This window comes from Euprymna scolopes, chromosome 22, assembly GCF_053919585.1.
Source record: "Euprymna scolopes isolate OS-2025 chromosome 22, ASM5391958v1, whole genome shotgun sequence".
In the NCBI taxonomy this organism is placed as follows: Eukaryota; Metazoa; Mollusca; class Cephalopoda; order Sepiida; family Sepiolidae; genus Euprymna; species Euprymna scolopes.
Window position 1 is genome coordinate 106,252,630 of NC_136503.1, and position 16,617 is coordinate 106,269,246.

A 16,617-nucleotide genomic window follows, 5' to 3' on the forward strand; every position below is an offset into this window, starting at 1 on the left:
GAAAAAAAACAAAACAAAAAAAACCTTGAGTCAAAATATTTTAGATCCGCCATTTTGTTAATCGTCGCGTGAGAAAAGGAAATGTTGACTTCGAACGGAAAATACTTGCGGCTTAATACTAACTCAGTGTACGCCGTAGAGGAATCACGGCTTAAAAATGTGCAAGGCATAGAGTTATAGCAAAAGTTGTCATGGAGAGTATGGAAACAAAACGAAACGAAAACTACAAAAATAGAAAGGAAGGAATTTTACGCAGAGAACACGAACACACACACACACACACACACACACACACACACACACACACACACACGCACACACACACAGGCACATATCTATAATTATACGTTATAAATAATTATATTTTATACATACAGACAATAGTTTTCACGCTTTCGCAATGATCAGTACAGGAAGTGACGAATGTCAGGGGTCGAAGAATTTGAACCCGACCACGAAGCCACCTGTGACTATTAACAAGGAACATTACTCCTGAGCCACCGTCAATGACGTGAAATTTAACATTTAGTTAATTTTTAATTTTTAATCAATTCACATGCGTGTCACGTTGGTACAGTGGTAACGTCACCAGCTTTGAATACTATAGTTTCGATTTCAGCTGACAGCACTCAAATACTTTTTGTTTTTACTTTTGAAATCACGACTCTATAATAATGTATACGAAATCTGAACACATTTATATATCATATTTAAGCGTATTTGATATATAGTCTGATATATAAAAGGCTATATGTCCGTCTGTGTGTCTCCATATTTTTCAAACTCTATCCGAAACTAAAAGCCGGAGAGCTGCACTAGGGGTATCAAATGACTGGAATTTTTACGGACCGTTTTTTCATGCGTCTTTAATCGGTTAAAATAGTTTTTAAGGGGTCAAAAAGGGGTCAAAATTGAAAAAAAAAACTGTTATACATTTCGTCCATTCATCTTAGTTTATTTTTAATTTTTTTATCGGTTCATGTGCGTATCACGTTGGTGCAGTGGTAACGTTACCAGCTTTGAATACTACAGTTTTGGTTTCGATTCTAGCTGATGGCACCCAAATATTTTTTTTTTACTTTTGAAATCACGACTCTATAATAATATTTACGAAATCTGGATGAATTAAAATATCATATTTAAGCGTATTTTACGACCCAGCAAAGCCTCCCCCCCCGCTAGTATATTATATCTATCGAAGACAATCATAAAAGCTTTCACGGAAACATAAGACATGGTACACAGTATAATACACACAGATTGACAAATGATCTTTACATTGTCCACCACGACAAAGTATGTCAGTACCTTTATTGGAAGATCATGATTTTGGTCTTTGCCAGAAGGTCACGGTTCTCAAATACTCTCTTCCTTGACCTTCTGGCAAAGACCAAAATCATGGTATATAAAGCTGTCTTGCTGCCCACTCTTCTCTATGGATCGGAGACCTGGACCACATACAGGAGGCACGTAAAAACCATGGAGACGTACCACCAAAGATGCCTCCGAAAAATCCTCAGAATTAGTTGGAAGGACCGACGCACCAACACCAGCGTCCTGAGTGAGGCTGACATTCCCACTATCACCGCTACTGTTGCTCAACGCCAGCTCAGATGGACTGGTCATGTTGTCCGAATGCCGGATCTCCGCCTCCCAAAACAGATTTTCTACTCTCAGCTTGTTGAGGGAAAGCGTGCCCAGGGTGGCCAAAAGATGAGGTATAAGGACAACATCAAAGCAAATCTAAAGCGGTTTCACATGAACCTTGAGACATGGGAAGACGTGGCTGGGAGCAGGTTGGCATGGAGGAACGCTGTCAACAAAGGTGCTGCGCTTTATAGTAGTGACCTAAATTAAGCTGCTGAGGATAAACGCAAGCACAGAAAGGACAGATTATTAACCAGACACACCCAACCCCACCCCACCCCACCACCACTACCTTTATCTGCCCAAATTGCACAAGACAAATTGGGTCTAGGATTGAGCTCTATGCTCACCTGAGGACCCACAGAAGCCACAACGGAGGACAGTCTTACTCGGACACGAGTGACCGCCGATGATGATGATGATTGGAAGATCTGTTGAAAGATGCAACTCGATAGATCGAACCACCACCGATAATATCAAACGGAAAAGTGATCGTGTTCTATGACAAAAACATACAGACGGGCAGATACATAAAAGACAAGGCCATCAAGCCAGACATTGTAATATGGAACAAGCCCGAAAGAACTGTATCAGCCGCTACAAACAGGCAGACTACTTCTCACAACTTCGAGATTTAAAATCCATTTCTCCCTGGCTTGTCCAATCACAAGCCAGCTCTCAGTCACGTGACCGAGTATATAAGAGGCGGAAACACAAACCTTTAACTCTCTCTCTCTCTCTCTCTCTTTCACCCTGGTCTGTCCAACAGGCCTAACGTGAATACAAAACAAGCTCCTCTTCAAACTCTTACTTGCTTCCACGTGCCGTACCCAAACGAACATTCTTTGTTATAGTAGAGAGACACCAGCCAGCGACCAGAACAGATCTCTCTCACAGCATTCCTAACACCGCTACCCACTGGTTACTGCTATCCGTCGCTCACCTACCCGGCCATCAGCAGGCGACACCCAACCAGGCAGATTCCTTTGTCCTTTCTCTTCAGTTCGAGAAACAATCTCGTCTTTTTTCTGCAATAAACCCCTTTTGTTGTTATTTGTTTCAAGGAGGTGTTTTGTTGTTTTTGTGATTTTAAATAATTATTAGGAGACCAATGTACCTATACACATTTTCTTCTCCCTAAAGAACTGCGCTCATTATCGATGCTACGGTTCCAAATGATTTTGGCTTTAATAGACGTGAACGGGAAAAGGTAACAAAATATCAGGACCTAAAAAAAATGATTTAAAAACGACATGGTCTCTGAAAGAAATAAACATTATACCGGTTGTGATAGAAGCAACTGGCATAATGGAAAAAAAATCTTTAGAAATAGTTGGAAGCAATTCATGGAACGAAATACAAATAACAGTCATAAAGGGAACAACGTCTATTCTTTAAAAATAAATTATATATAGATTTAAATCGTAATGAAATGAAGTTTAAGCCCCATAAAAGTAAATCAAAGCAAAAAATAAAAAATAAAAATAGAAATAAATAAAAAAAAAAAAAAAAAAAAATAATAACAATGGTACTTGTGCATAATTTGAACTAAACGAAACCCAGCGTCCGTTCGGCTTTGCTCGGAACATGACGTCAATCGCCGAGTTTCGCCGAGCTTTACCGAGCTTTGCCGAGTGCCGACGATTATGAAAGCGTAGGAAATGCTACTAAAAAAAAAAAAATGAAAGAAACATGTAAGCATAATGATTTTAACAGAAGAAATAAACAAAACAAAAAAGAAAAGTAAGGAATTTTTTTTACGTCGTGTTCCGAGCAAAGCCGATCAGACGGTGAGTTCAAATTATACACAAGTACCGAAAAGATAATTGTAATAAAACAATTTCGTAATGGAAGCAACGTTGGATTTTTTATATATTAAAAAATAAAGTTAAAATAATCAGAAGATACGCATGAAAAAAAACAACAAAAAAACAAAAAAAACAAAAAAAAAAACGAAAGAATTGACAATGGTATTTTAGTAATAAGGATAACGAAATATTTTAGTAAAAGAGATAAGAAAATAGTTATGTAATAATTTATGTTTTTTTTTGTGCAACGAAAAAAGTTCAAAGCAAAACAGATAAGCATTTTTTTAATTAAAAAAAAAATTTAAATTAAAAAAAAAATTTTAATTAAAAAAATTTTTAAATTAAAATTTTTTTTTAAATTAAAAAACATATTTTTTTAAAATTAAATATTTTTTTAAATTAAAAAAATGTTTTAAATTAAAAATTTTTTTTAAATTAAAAAAAAAATTTTAATTAAAAAAAATTTTTTGAATTAAAAAGAAACATTTTTTTTGAATTAAAAAAAACAACAACATTTTTACGTCATATTGCAAGCAAAGCCGATCAGACGCTGAGTTACGGCCGGTACAAATCATTTACAAGTACCGTAATAATTATAAACCAAAGTGACATAATAATAAAAAATAAAGAACAAAATAAAATAGTAATTCATTTCTACATACAACGTGCAAATTGTACTCATTTTTAACAAGCGGGAACTGTGGAAATTCCACAAGGGACTCATTCATATGTAATATATTGATGTTGACATTCTGTGAATATTCAGTGTAAATGGAGACGCTCTGATATTATTGTACCTATTTACAATGCTTCCCCACGGGACAGAGTTAGACACCAGGGTCGTTTTTTAACGCGGAGAAAAGGTACAAAAATAAAAATTGTCTCAGTCGTGAAGGATTTCTCCTCCACTGAAAGAGAACGAGAAATGGAAGTGGCACATCTGAAGAACAGATACTACACTTTGATCTTGGCCATTATATTATTGTAGCTGTTTTGTTAAAACTGCAAAAGTATTTATCCAAGTTAGCAGAGACGTTCGGCGTAGCCCGATTGTAAAATACGCTTTAATATATTATTTTAATTTGTGCAGGTTTTTTTTTTTTTAATTTTCACCCCAAACAAGGCAAATCGCCACTTTGGTGTAGGGGGCTACTATCAGGGGCAACAACTACTGGGGTACTATGTAGCGATTTGGGCAGCAAGATGTCGGTTCACGTTACACTTGAACTTTTGCACGTCAGTACTGTTAAGGAAGCAGGGACCTGGAATGGAATTCCAAAGTCTAGCGGTTCTGGGGAAGAAACTATTGGAGTAGAAAGATATTTTACATCTAGGGATCTCTACAGTGTGGGGGTGGGATTATAGAGTCAATTTTATATCGATTCTTATATATTATAAAGTTGTGATTTCAAAAATAAAAAAAATATATCCATATAACTTGGGTGCCTCAGCTAGAATTGAAACCGAAACAAAAACTTATAAAGAATTATTTGGTAAAATTATTTATTACAATAAACGGAAGGTCATAACAATCAAACGACAGTCACTCGGAAGAAAAAAGATGTAAGCGTGACACACAAAATAACACACTCGCTATCATCTATTATATAAATCTCACCTATCTGTTTGAATGTATGTATGTTTGTATGTCTACCTAATACTTTCGACAGACTAGCCTTAATTTAAACCTTCGGCATTCCTGGTTTGGCGATGGACGCAACGGCAAAGACATCACGTTTTTGTTTTCACGTTCTTTTCCTTCTTCGCGGTATGGGTTGGAGCTTGCCTACCTACTACCACTTTTTTTTTTAGTCAACACGCACCTCCAAATACCCGGACAACGCCGGGTACCCAGGCTAGTATTAATATATAAATTACAAAATCATTCAAATTGTGCTTTTGAAAGGTCATATTTCTTGTATCTGGATGGCAAAACGCATTCAAATTGAATATGGTCATATTTCAAATAATTTAAGTCTCATTCTCTTATGAGATAAACAGCCTGTAAGTAAGCATAGCAGCGTTTTTTTTCTTTATTCTTCTTGCCCGACGCGAACACTGCATGCTGTACAGAATAAGGTTTGTACTAATTTTTAATCACATCATTGAAATTGTCAGAATTTTGAAAGGTCATATTTCTTGTATCTGGATGACAAAACGCATTCAAACTGAATGTTGTCATATTTCAAATCATAATTTTTTTTTACATAGGCGTCACCACTTATCAAGGCCGATAGGCCACTCAAGGATAAGGGTCAAAGAGTGTACAGTAGTCAATTGGACAATATAGTAATCGATAGTAATGGAAGTTCGGTAAATTTGTTAACTTAAGTGGAACGGCTCATCAGAACCTTGTTCACGTTAAACTTGAAGACAACCAAATTATAGACAGCTGGAAAGCAGGAAAACGGAAGACAATTCCACAGGCATGCAGTTCTAAGAAAGAAGCTTTGATCATGTTTAGGTTTAGGCACAGATAAAGAGTGGGGGGGAGGGAATTTAGTGTTTTCAGCTAGGGGAGTGTTTCTTGTGAAAGTTTGGCGAGAAGGGACCATAGATTGAAGCTCAGTCGAACACTTACCATGAAAATAACGATAAAGCAGAGACAAACTCGCAGCATCTCTTCTGTGAGATAGAGGTTGCAGCGAAGAGAAAAGGACATCTCCCAACAGGCCACGAAGTCTATTTTGAACTCTATAAAGGCAGTCCAAGTATTTTCTAGCAGCTCCTGCCCATATGTGGCAACAGTATTCCATACTTGGACGTATCTGGCTCTTATATAGATAAAGAATTGCATCAGCAGTGAGATATCTACTGGATCGATAGAAAAATCGGACCATTTTTCCAGCGTATTCCATTTAAGATCAGGAGTAAAGGTTAAGCCCAGAAGCCTGTCAAAACTTGAGGCCTCTCCAAGACGAGAGCCATCCATTTTAATTGATGCCAGATGTGGATCAGAATGTTGATGATGTAAAGATAGAAGCTTGGTTTTAGATGCATTAAAAGTAACCAGCCACTTCTTTCCCCATTGTACAATGTGATCAAGATCAGAGGAGAGAGAATCAGAGAGAACTTGGTCGTTTACTATCTTAGATGTGCTACCATAGATGGTAGTGTCGTCAGCAAAAATGTCTACGAATGATGTAAGGATGTGATTTGGAAGATCATTAATGTAGATCAGGAAAAGAGTTGGGCCCAGGATGGACCCTTGAGGGACTCCAGCATTAATACTGTGAGCTTCTGATTTTTGCCCATCAACTACTGCTCTTATGAACCTATCAGAGAGAAATGATTTAATAATTGAGAAGACATTTCCAGCTATACCATAGCTGGAGATCTTGTGAAATAAACCTTTATGCCATACCCTATCAAAGGCCTTTGATATGTCAAGAGCAATTGCCCTAGAAAGGTTGCCTCTGTCGAGAGATTCGCTAATCCTATGAGATATAACTGTAAGCACATGTGCTGTAAATATAGCAGAACGGAAACCATATTGTGTGTCACTAATTGGAAAGGTTATATTTTTCCGAAGTTCGTGCGATATGTACATATAACCATATGTTTCAAAATAATAGAGGAGTGTTTGTTCTGAATGTTTTACAGGGGATGACCATAGATTGAAGCTCAGTCGAATACTTGCCATGAAAATAATGATAGAGCAGAAATACTCACAGTGTACGGCAGGTACGTACAACCATGTGATTCAAGATCGGTAGTTATCTGATGCAGAATTAATTATCATTATCGTTGTCATTAGCATAATTTTCATTTTCTACATAGAACATGCTTTGTTCTATCCTCATTAGCCGCCAACCAATACTGCCATCCTTAGCGCCTCCAGCAGCATTTATTGAAATAAGAGACAACGACGCAACGAAAGTTTCATTCTATATTAATAACCTTTGTTTGTTATCTTCGTTAGTAGCTTTATTAGAAGAGTACAAGAGAGAAACGTATTAGTACGAGAGTTCATTGTTCGTACGCGCACGTGTATTTACAAAAGTCGTGAAGAGTTCGTTGATAGAGAGAAAAGTGTTACATGTATTTAAAGATAGAATTAATATATCGCCGGCGTGTTGAGGAAGATGATGGTTCAGTGTTCGTGTGCGCACGTGTTTATAGCTAGTAGCTGTCGGAACAAAAGAGAAAGAAAAGGCAAAGTCTTCAGTGTGTTGACCTGAGTGAGTTCGAGTTGTGTTGATGTATGTTCTTTAGCGTGACAAAGAATGTTCGTTTCAGGGTACCGCATGTGAAAACAAATAGTAGTTAGAAGAAAGTCATAGCTAGCTCGTTGTACTCACGTCCTGCCTAATCGCCTGAGGCACCCTCATCGGGGATTGCTGACCGGGCCCGCTCAAAGTGCCTCTCCTCTGAGACGCTGACTTCTAAATCCCACTTTCTGACCCCGGTGTTTAAATTCTTTCAGTGGGAGAAAACTAGACACAGTCAAAACGGAAGGTGGGAGTATTTTTTACGGAATATTTCTTTAAAATCTACCAAAAATCACGTAATCATGCAATAAATACGAAACACAACCAGGATCAAAACCAGTTAATGGTTTCAGGTTTCGCCTTTTATAGACTCTGTCACGTGATAGAGAGCTGGCTTATGATTGGACAAGCCGGGAGAAAATGAATTTCAAATCTCGAAGTTGTGAGATGTTGCTTCTGTCTATTGGAGCGGCTGCTACACATTCGCCATCGGACAGCGTAATGGAGGGGGGACTGATAATCTCGATCACTTGTAAACGTTTACAACAAGAGTCAGATCACAGATATTACTGCAAAGAATTGAGTAATCAACGGATTTTCTTGATAAAAAAAAAGGTTGTTGTTAGACGATCAGAAAACGTTATACTTTGATGTCATCAACTGGATTCGTGACTTTGACCAAATCCAACTTGATGCTTGTTGGGCCGTTGTCTGAAGACGCTGCAATGCACGTCTCAAAGCCTGGCCGTGTATGTCAATCTTAGTAAAGAAATAAAGAGGGATTTCATTACGCTCCCAAACACAACGAGAAAAGAACACATGTTGCCGGGGTCGGATATCTCGATCTCTATCTCAACTATTGTATAAAAGTCAGGAGCTGCTAGAAAGGACTTGTCCTGCCTTTATAGAGTTCAAAATAGACTTCGTAGCCTCGTAGGAGATGTCCTTTTCTCTTCCCTGCAACCTCTATCTCACAGAAGAGATGTTGCGAGTTTGTCTCTGATGTATCGTTATTTTCATGGAAAGTGTTCGACTGAGCTTCAGTCTATGGTCCCCCCTCGCCAAACTTTCACAAGAAACACTCCTCTAGCTGAAAACACTATCAATAATTCTCCCCACACTTTATCTGTGCCTAAACCTAAACGTAGATTCCATGAATAAAGCTTCTTTCTTAGAACTGCACGCCTGTGGAACTGTCTTCCGTTTTCCTGCTTTCCGGCTGACAACAATATGGTTGTCTTCAAGTCTAACGCAAACAAGTTCTTGATGAGCCGTTCCATATAAGTTAACAAATTTACCGAATTTTCATTACTAACGATTACTATATTGTCCAATTTCTACTGTACACTCTTTAACCCTTATCCTCGAGTGGCCTCTTGGCCTTGATAATGCGGTGATGCCTGTGTAAAAAAGTCACTTTGTGTATGCGCATGCGCGTATCTGTACGCGTGTGAGTGTGTGTGCGTGTGTGTGTGTGTGTGCGTTCCTTCCTCATAGATTTCAAAACGACCGAGCCAATCTTTTACAAATTTCACACAAAGCTAATTTATATGTCTGGCAGTGTTCTTAGATATGTTTTGTACAGAAATTCACCCGATAAGTATCGAAAATCGAAAAAATCCGATCTTAGAAATAGTCTTCCTCGCTTATAGATAAAAAGAAATTTTTTTTTACAGGGGAATATTTTACATTACACCGGCTAAGGGAAAAAATAAAATCTCAGCAAATCATTTCCTCTTAAAAACCCCATATTTATTGCCATCTGGTGATATAGGTCAATGGTAGAACAATCTACTAGAAATCGAATGATTCCCTGATCAAGTCCGGGTGTACCTCATCATTTTATTATACATATTTTTTTAAATTATGAGTTCAGTTTACGATAAAAGAAAAGGTACAATTTAAAATCGCCGGAAATCATATCTCCGTTTGCATATTTTAAAATTAAACATTAATCAGAAGTGAGTTTCCAGGTCATTCATCGTCAAGCCCAAGTATCAGCTGACGTGATATTGTAAACAAACACAGACGGAATTTGATGAACGACATTATCATTATTATTTATTATTTTTTTTGCGAATTAGTCCATCGGGTAAATTATTCTTCGTAATATCAATATCAATAAATAGAGGATTAATTCTATAATAATACATACGAAATCTGCATAAATTAAAATATCATGCTTAAGCGTATTGTACGACCGGGCAACGCCGGGCGGCCAGCTAGTAATGAACTAACATCAAACAATGAAATAAATGTTACTTACTATGTGTTCTGTTTTCTGAGAGTTTTACTGACTGCTGTCAGATGCCGCACTATAGAGACAAATCCTTCTTTGGTTTAAGAAACCATGCTCTCAATAGAAACTGAACGTAACGTCCGACCACTTTGAAGGACGAGCCAGGAAGAAGATGAAATTTCGTTCTTAATTTAGCACGTGTGTAGGGAAAAGTTTTCAGATTTTTAGCGTTAGGAGAGTGCATTCTCCAATTTAGGCCAGAATAAATGCAAGGGAGAAAAATCTCTAGCCAACACGTATGTACGAGTCAAACTTTTTTTTTTTTTAGTAATACGTCACTTCTATATTGTGATGCAGCAGCAGCAGCAGCAGCAACAGCAGCAGCAGCAGCAGCAGCAGCAGAGGCCCTGCTATTTGAACAGCGTCGGCGACCACGGCTCTTCAAATTGTAGCCATGGTAATCTCGGGAAGACAAGTAAAGATGGTAGCTTGCTCTTGCTTTCTGCCTTGGTTCTGGGGATGCACCTCCAGATATTAACCTGAAAATTTCTACAATTCGATGCGGTATATACAGCGCCTAGCCTTCTGAAATGATTATCCATCTAATACTGGCCAGGATTATCGTTGCTTAAATTCGGTGATCTGGCGAGAACTGGTGTGCCAACGGGATTGTGCCGTATATTGAGATGTACGCGTTAGAAAATGGTATTGTAGTGTTATTTTTTTTTCTTGAAGCAATTCAATCACGTTAGTTATTCTCAGTCGAGTTGGCTTCTTCATCATGCAATTTGCCAGAATCATCGTATAGTGTGAATATAAAGGTAATATATTGCAGAGGTGTAATGGGGGCCCAAATTGAAGCAAATTGTTTGTTCTTATATTTTACTAACAGGAAAACCAGACGTTGCCCGGGATTGTATGATGATCAACGAATGTTTTACCCCCCTCCCACCGATATTTTATTATCATAAAAATCGATGAAATCACCCACGTACTGTTGATTTTATCAAATTATTTTTATACAACGGCTTCAATTAAAGTTTAAAATGTAAAAATCAACTATCATGTATTATTTAATTGGAATTCATTATTGAGATGAGTATTATTTATTAATTTTTAATTTTATTGCGGACTATTATCCTTATCTTTTCTTAGTTGTTTCACGAGGTTTCGGCCAACTATTCCTAGTTGATACTAGTTGATGGAGACGTCGAATCTCTATAGTTCCAGGTAAGAATTTTATGAAGATAGCGGTTTCAGTCCTACCCAAAGCCGGCCAGAGGCTTACTTGGTCTAAACGTGGTCAAACGACAACAACTACAGAAGACATTAATTGCAGTGGATGCAATCAAGAGATTCATAGTTCATATCCCGTCGCGGTTACCACCTGACGAAGGCCAGAGGAATTGTTGGTCGAAACGTCGCGAAACAACTAAGAAAAAATGAGGATAATAGTCTGCAAAAAGTTAAAAATAGACTTTGTAGCCTCGTAGGAGATGTCCTTTTCTCTTCCCTGCAACCTCTATCTCACAGAAGAGATGTTGCGAGTTTTTCTCTGCTTTATCGTTATTTTCATGGCAAGTGCTCGACTAAGCTTCAATCTATGGTCCCCTCGCCAAACTTTCACAAGAAACACTCGTCTAGCCGAAAACACTATCACTAATTTACCCCACTCTTTATCTGTGACTAAACCTAAACGTAGATTCCATGAACAAAGTTTCTTTCTTAGAACTGCACGCCTATGGAACTATCTTCCGTTTTCCTCCTTTCCAGCTGACTAAAATCTGATTATCTTCAAGTCCAACATAAACAAGTTCTTGATGAGCCGTTCCATTTAAGTTAACAAATTTACCGAATTTCCATTACTAACGATTACTATATTGTCCAATTGACAACTGTACACTCTTAACTCTTATCTTCGTGTGGTCTCTAGGCCTTGATAATTGGTGATGCCTATGTAAAAATAAAAAACAAAAAAAAAACAGAAACATTCATTTCTAATGCATCCCTATTATATCAAAGAACCTAATTTAATAAGTTGATTTTGTATACCGAGTATTTCTGCTTGTGCAGTAATAAAACTTCTCAAATACACTTGTGATGCTAATCTGTATAAGGTGTTAACTAGTCCAAATCGCTTGCTCCTTTTTTCATCGGATTTTTTTAACTGTCGATTATCGATACTTATTGAAGACATTTCGATATAAAACCTATCTAAAAACATTGCCAGGCACATAAAGATGCCCCCCCAAATAAACTTCCCTGGCTTTTCTAACTTGTATCCTATATTTTTAAGATTATATTTTATTTAATTTATTAATTTGGATTTAAAAAATGAATGTGGTTTTGCATGTATTTATAAAAAAACGAAATTTCATAAATTGCTAAACGATTAACGAATGTCGAGCCTAAAACTCTGGCTTCAATTTAGTTTTTGTTTTGCCGTGTGTTCACATTTAGCTTATAGAAAGGATTTGAAACGATTTGAAAGGATTTGAAACGTTCTACGATTAGTCAGCCATTTTAAAATACATCTCAATGCAAATACAATAATTGTAAAGCTAACAAACATTTTATATACTAGTTTTCGTGTTTTCGTAATGGCGTAATAGAAAAATATTATGAGGTATTTACAGCTTCTCTTCCAATTTTTGGATTTTAATCATGTCAAAACGCACTTTATTTCCTTTTGACAGATTGATGGTTGCTATATCTTCTGATGAGTTAAGGGCAAAATAGATTCACTAATTGATATAATAATTAAGTGATTGATTTTGCGCTACGAAACAGATACTGTCAAGAATTCTAAATGTCAGCTTAATTAAAGGAATACATTATAAGGTTGTTCATATCATGAACTTTGGAATATAAACTTTTGTCACCCATTCATTCACTATATATATATATATATATATATATATATATATATATATATATATATATAGTCATTCACATACAGTACTGTTTCGCTGTTTCACAGCTCATCAGTGCGGCTAGACAAGCAACTACCTTCTAGAGAGATCATCGTATAATGATTAGATCACTGTGACTTAAAAAATAAAATGTTTAAATTTCAACATTAATTTCACGCGGTTAACGGTAGCCGAATGGATACGGTCCTTGCTAATGAAGCCAGAAATGGATCTGTCGCCGTTTTCGAATCTATCGAATGGTGTTAACTATGACACCGTACACTGAAGGTTCCCGAAAGGATGTCTTTAGGTATTTAATAATTATTATAGTGTCTTTAGGTATTTAATAATTATTATAGTAAATAACTATATATATATATATATATATATATATATATATATATATATATATATATATAATAAAATACGCATCAAGTGCGCTTGAAACCAAATCACAACGTAATATTAGGAAAATAAACAAATATTTTACTTGTTTGAATTTTTCACAAATATATTTCAGAGGTATACTCCATCTTCAGTGTGTTGTTTTTTTTTTTCTTTTTCTTCTTTCTTGCCCCGTTGTAAATTTACACCATGGTTGATGTAAATAAACATTTAAAAATTAAAATGTTTAAATTCAACGTTATTTCACGCGGTTAATGGTAGCCGAATGGATACGGTCTTCGCTAATCAAGCCAGAGATGTCACGTGTTGCGGGGTTCGAATCGTTAGACCTGTATTAATCGTGACACACTGCACTGAAGATTCCCGAAAGGATGAAACACTAGTGTCTGTAGGTATCTAATTATTATAGTAAAAAATAATTATGCCAGCCCCTTTAAGACATTGGTTTTTTGCCGTTGAGCACTTATAGTTGAATTAAAGTCGGTCAATTTAGCCCTTATGCATAGATCATCGTATAACGATTAGATCACTGTCTGGCTGACGTAAATGAATATTTAAAATTAAGATGTTTAAATTCAACGTTATTTCACGCGGTTAATGGTAGCCGAATGGATACGGTCTTCACTAATCGAGCCAGAGATATCTCGTGTTGCGGGGTTCAAATCGGTCGACTGGTATTAATCGAAAGGATGAAACACTAGTGTCTGTAGGTATTTAATTATCATAGTAAAAAAATAATTATATATATATATATATATATATATATATATATATATATATATATATATATATATATATCAGTGATGAAAAAACCGGACTAGCGTGCTCAATGTGTAGCCAGAGCAGTATATAGGAAATTTATTGCTGTGAGTTCAGAATGAATTTACATATTGTTTCCGCTAGGGGGTCATTCTCAAAAGAAGAGGAAATATCCGACTAGCTTCGTCAGAATTCATAGATGGACTGAGTTATAATACCAAATAAGAATGGAAAAATCGTAGCAGATCCAGGGGAGTTATAGAAACATTAACACATAATTAATATTTAATAATAACCCCCCTCTTATTATATACACTCTTACTACTTTAAATTCCAACGTCCTCTCCCTTCTCTCCCCCTTCTTATCTAACTCCTCTTCATCTGCTACGATTTTTCCATTCTTATTTGGTATTATAACCTAGTCCATCTATGAATTCTGACGAAGCTAGTCGGATATTTCCTCCTATTTTGAGAATATCCCCCTAGCGGAAACAATTTGTAAACTCATTCTGGACTCATAGTAATAAATTTAATATATATATATATATATATATGGTTTTGACAGAGAGGAGACTAAAACTTGCTGCTATGGTTTCAAATGATCTGAAATAAAAGCGAAGGGGGAGACTTGATTCCAAATATTTCTCATATAATATATGAGAAATATTTGGAACCAAGTTTACCTTTTTATCTCCCCACCCCCTTTTGACAGAAGGGTACGATTATGAATATCTCGTTTCCCTGACCAGCAAGAACAACACGCATCACTTCTAGATCTGTTTCTGACCGGAGTTTCCGATGATTGTATAACAAATGCTGACAGCCCACTCGGGAACGCTGATCATGCAGTGATAATGGTCGAAATCGCCCTAAACTCTAGACCCAAAACTGAAGAGCCAGTGCTCAAAACAATGAGATATTATAAAAAGACTGACTGAGAAGCCATCAGAGATCTTATCAGAGACGCCCCATGGGGAAATATTTTTTCACTTTCTGCTGAACAGTGCGCAAATGAGACCACTGAATGGTTCAAAACGGCAATTGAAGCATATGTTCCCATGCGGAAATTTTATAGCAAGCTCCACTCTCCCCAATGGTTTACTTCTATTTGCGCAACTGCCATTGCTCAAAGGTAGCATGCATACCGCAAATTTAACCGACATAAGTCCAGTTCAAACAGACAGAAGTATATAGAAGCTAGAAGTAACGCTAAGAAAGAAATAGCGGCAGCTAAGAGAGAATTTACTGAAATTACTAAAAAAACACATTGAAGCACAAAAAGTAGGAACTCAAGACTTCTGGAAAATCTATAACAGTGTAGTAAATAATGGGCAATCAACAATTCCCCCACTAACCAACAATCATGAGGTTGTTTGCTCAGCAACCGAGAAGGCTAACATGTTTGCCAGTCTGTTTGCCTCAAACTCCACACCGGATCCTTCCAACAACCCCCTACCTTTCTACCTGACTTTCCTTTGCAGACAGACGCCGCGCTAGACAATCTGAGAATCACTCCTGCTCAGGTGCATGCTATCATAAAAAAACCTTGACATTTCAAAAGCATGTGGACCTGATCTCATCCAAGCAGTGCTATTAAAAAAGTGCTCAGCCGAAGTAGCTCCAGTTCTCTCCAAACTCTACAACAAATGCCTTAATGAATCTGGCTTTCCGGGCTGTTGGAAAATTGCTTCTGTTGTACCAGTATTCAAGAATTCTGGTGAAAGAACTGACCCATTAAATTATCGTTCCATTAACCTCCTCCCACTTTTCGCCAAAATATTTGTGACCATAATTAACCATGCTCTAGTCCATCACCTTACAGATGCTAAACTTCTGACTGACCAACAATATGGATTTAGACAAGTCCGTTCCACAGCAGACATCCTCACTTTAATCTCTGAACGTATATACCATTCACTGGACAAAGCGGGGGAGGGCAGAGCGGCAGCCCTAGATATATCTAAGGCTTTTGACAGGGTCTCCACAGGAAAATTAGATCATACGGTATCACTGGTAGAATACTTAACATAATTAAATCCTTCTTAGATAAGAGAAAAATCCAGGTTGTCCTCGACGGTCGTACATCTAAACAATATGATATAAATGTGGGAGTGCCTCAGGGGTATATCCTTGGACCTCTATTGTTCCTAATATTCATAAATGACCTCCCCGACAAAATTGCCTCTGAGATGGGTATATATGCTGATGACACCACACTCTATAACAGGCACGACAGGAAAGCAGATGAACACATATCTAAAGAAATGGCAAAAACACTAGAGGATGACCTCCAATCTGTAGTGGAATGGGGACAAAAATGGATGGTCACATTCAATGCTGCGAACACTAGGCTGGTTTCATTCAATAATTACAAGAAACCTTCTCTGCCACCAATAGCAATGGCCAGTGACTCTTTATCTGAGAGTACATCTTTCAAACTCCTTGGCCTAACGTTCGCAGGAAACATGAGTTGGAACAATTACATTGAAAGCATTGCCAGGGTCGCTGCGAAGAAGGTAGGCTCTTTCTACCGTGCTAGAAAACTACTAATACCCGAAAGTATCCTGTACCTCTATAAGGACACCATTCGCCCATGTAAGGAGTATTGTTGTCATATTTGGGATGGTGCATCGCTC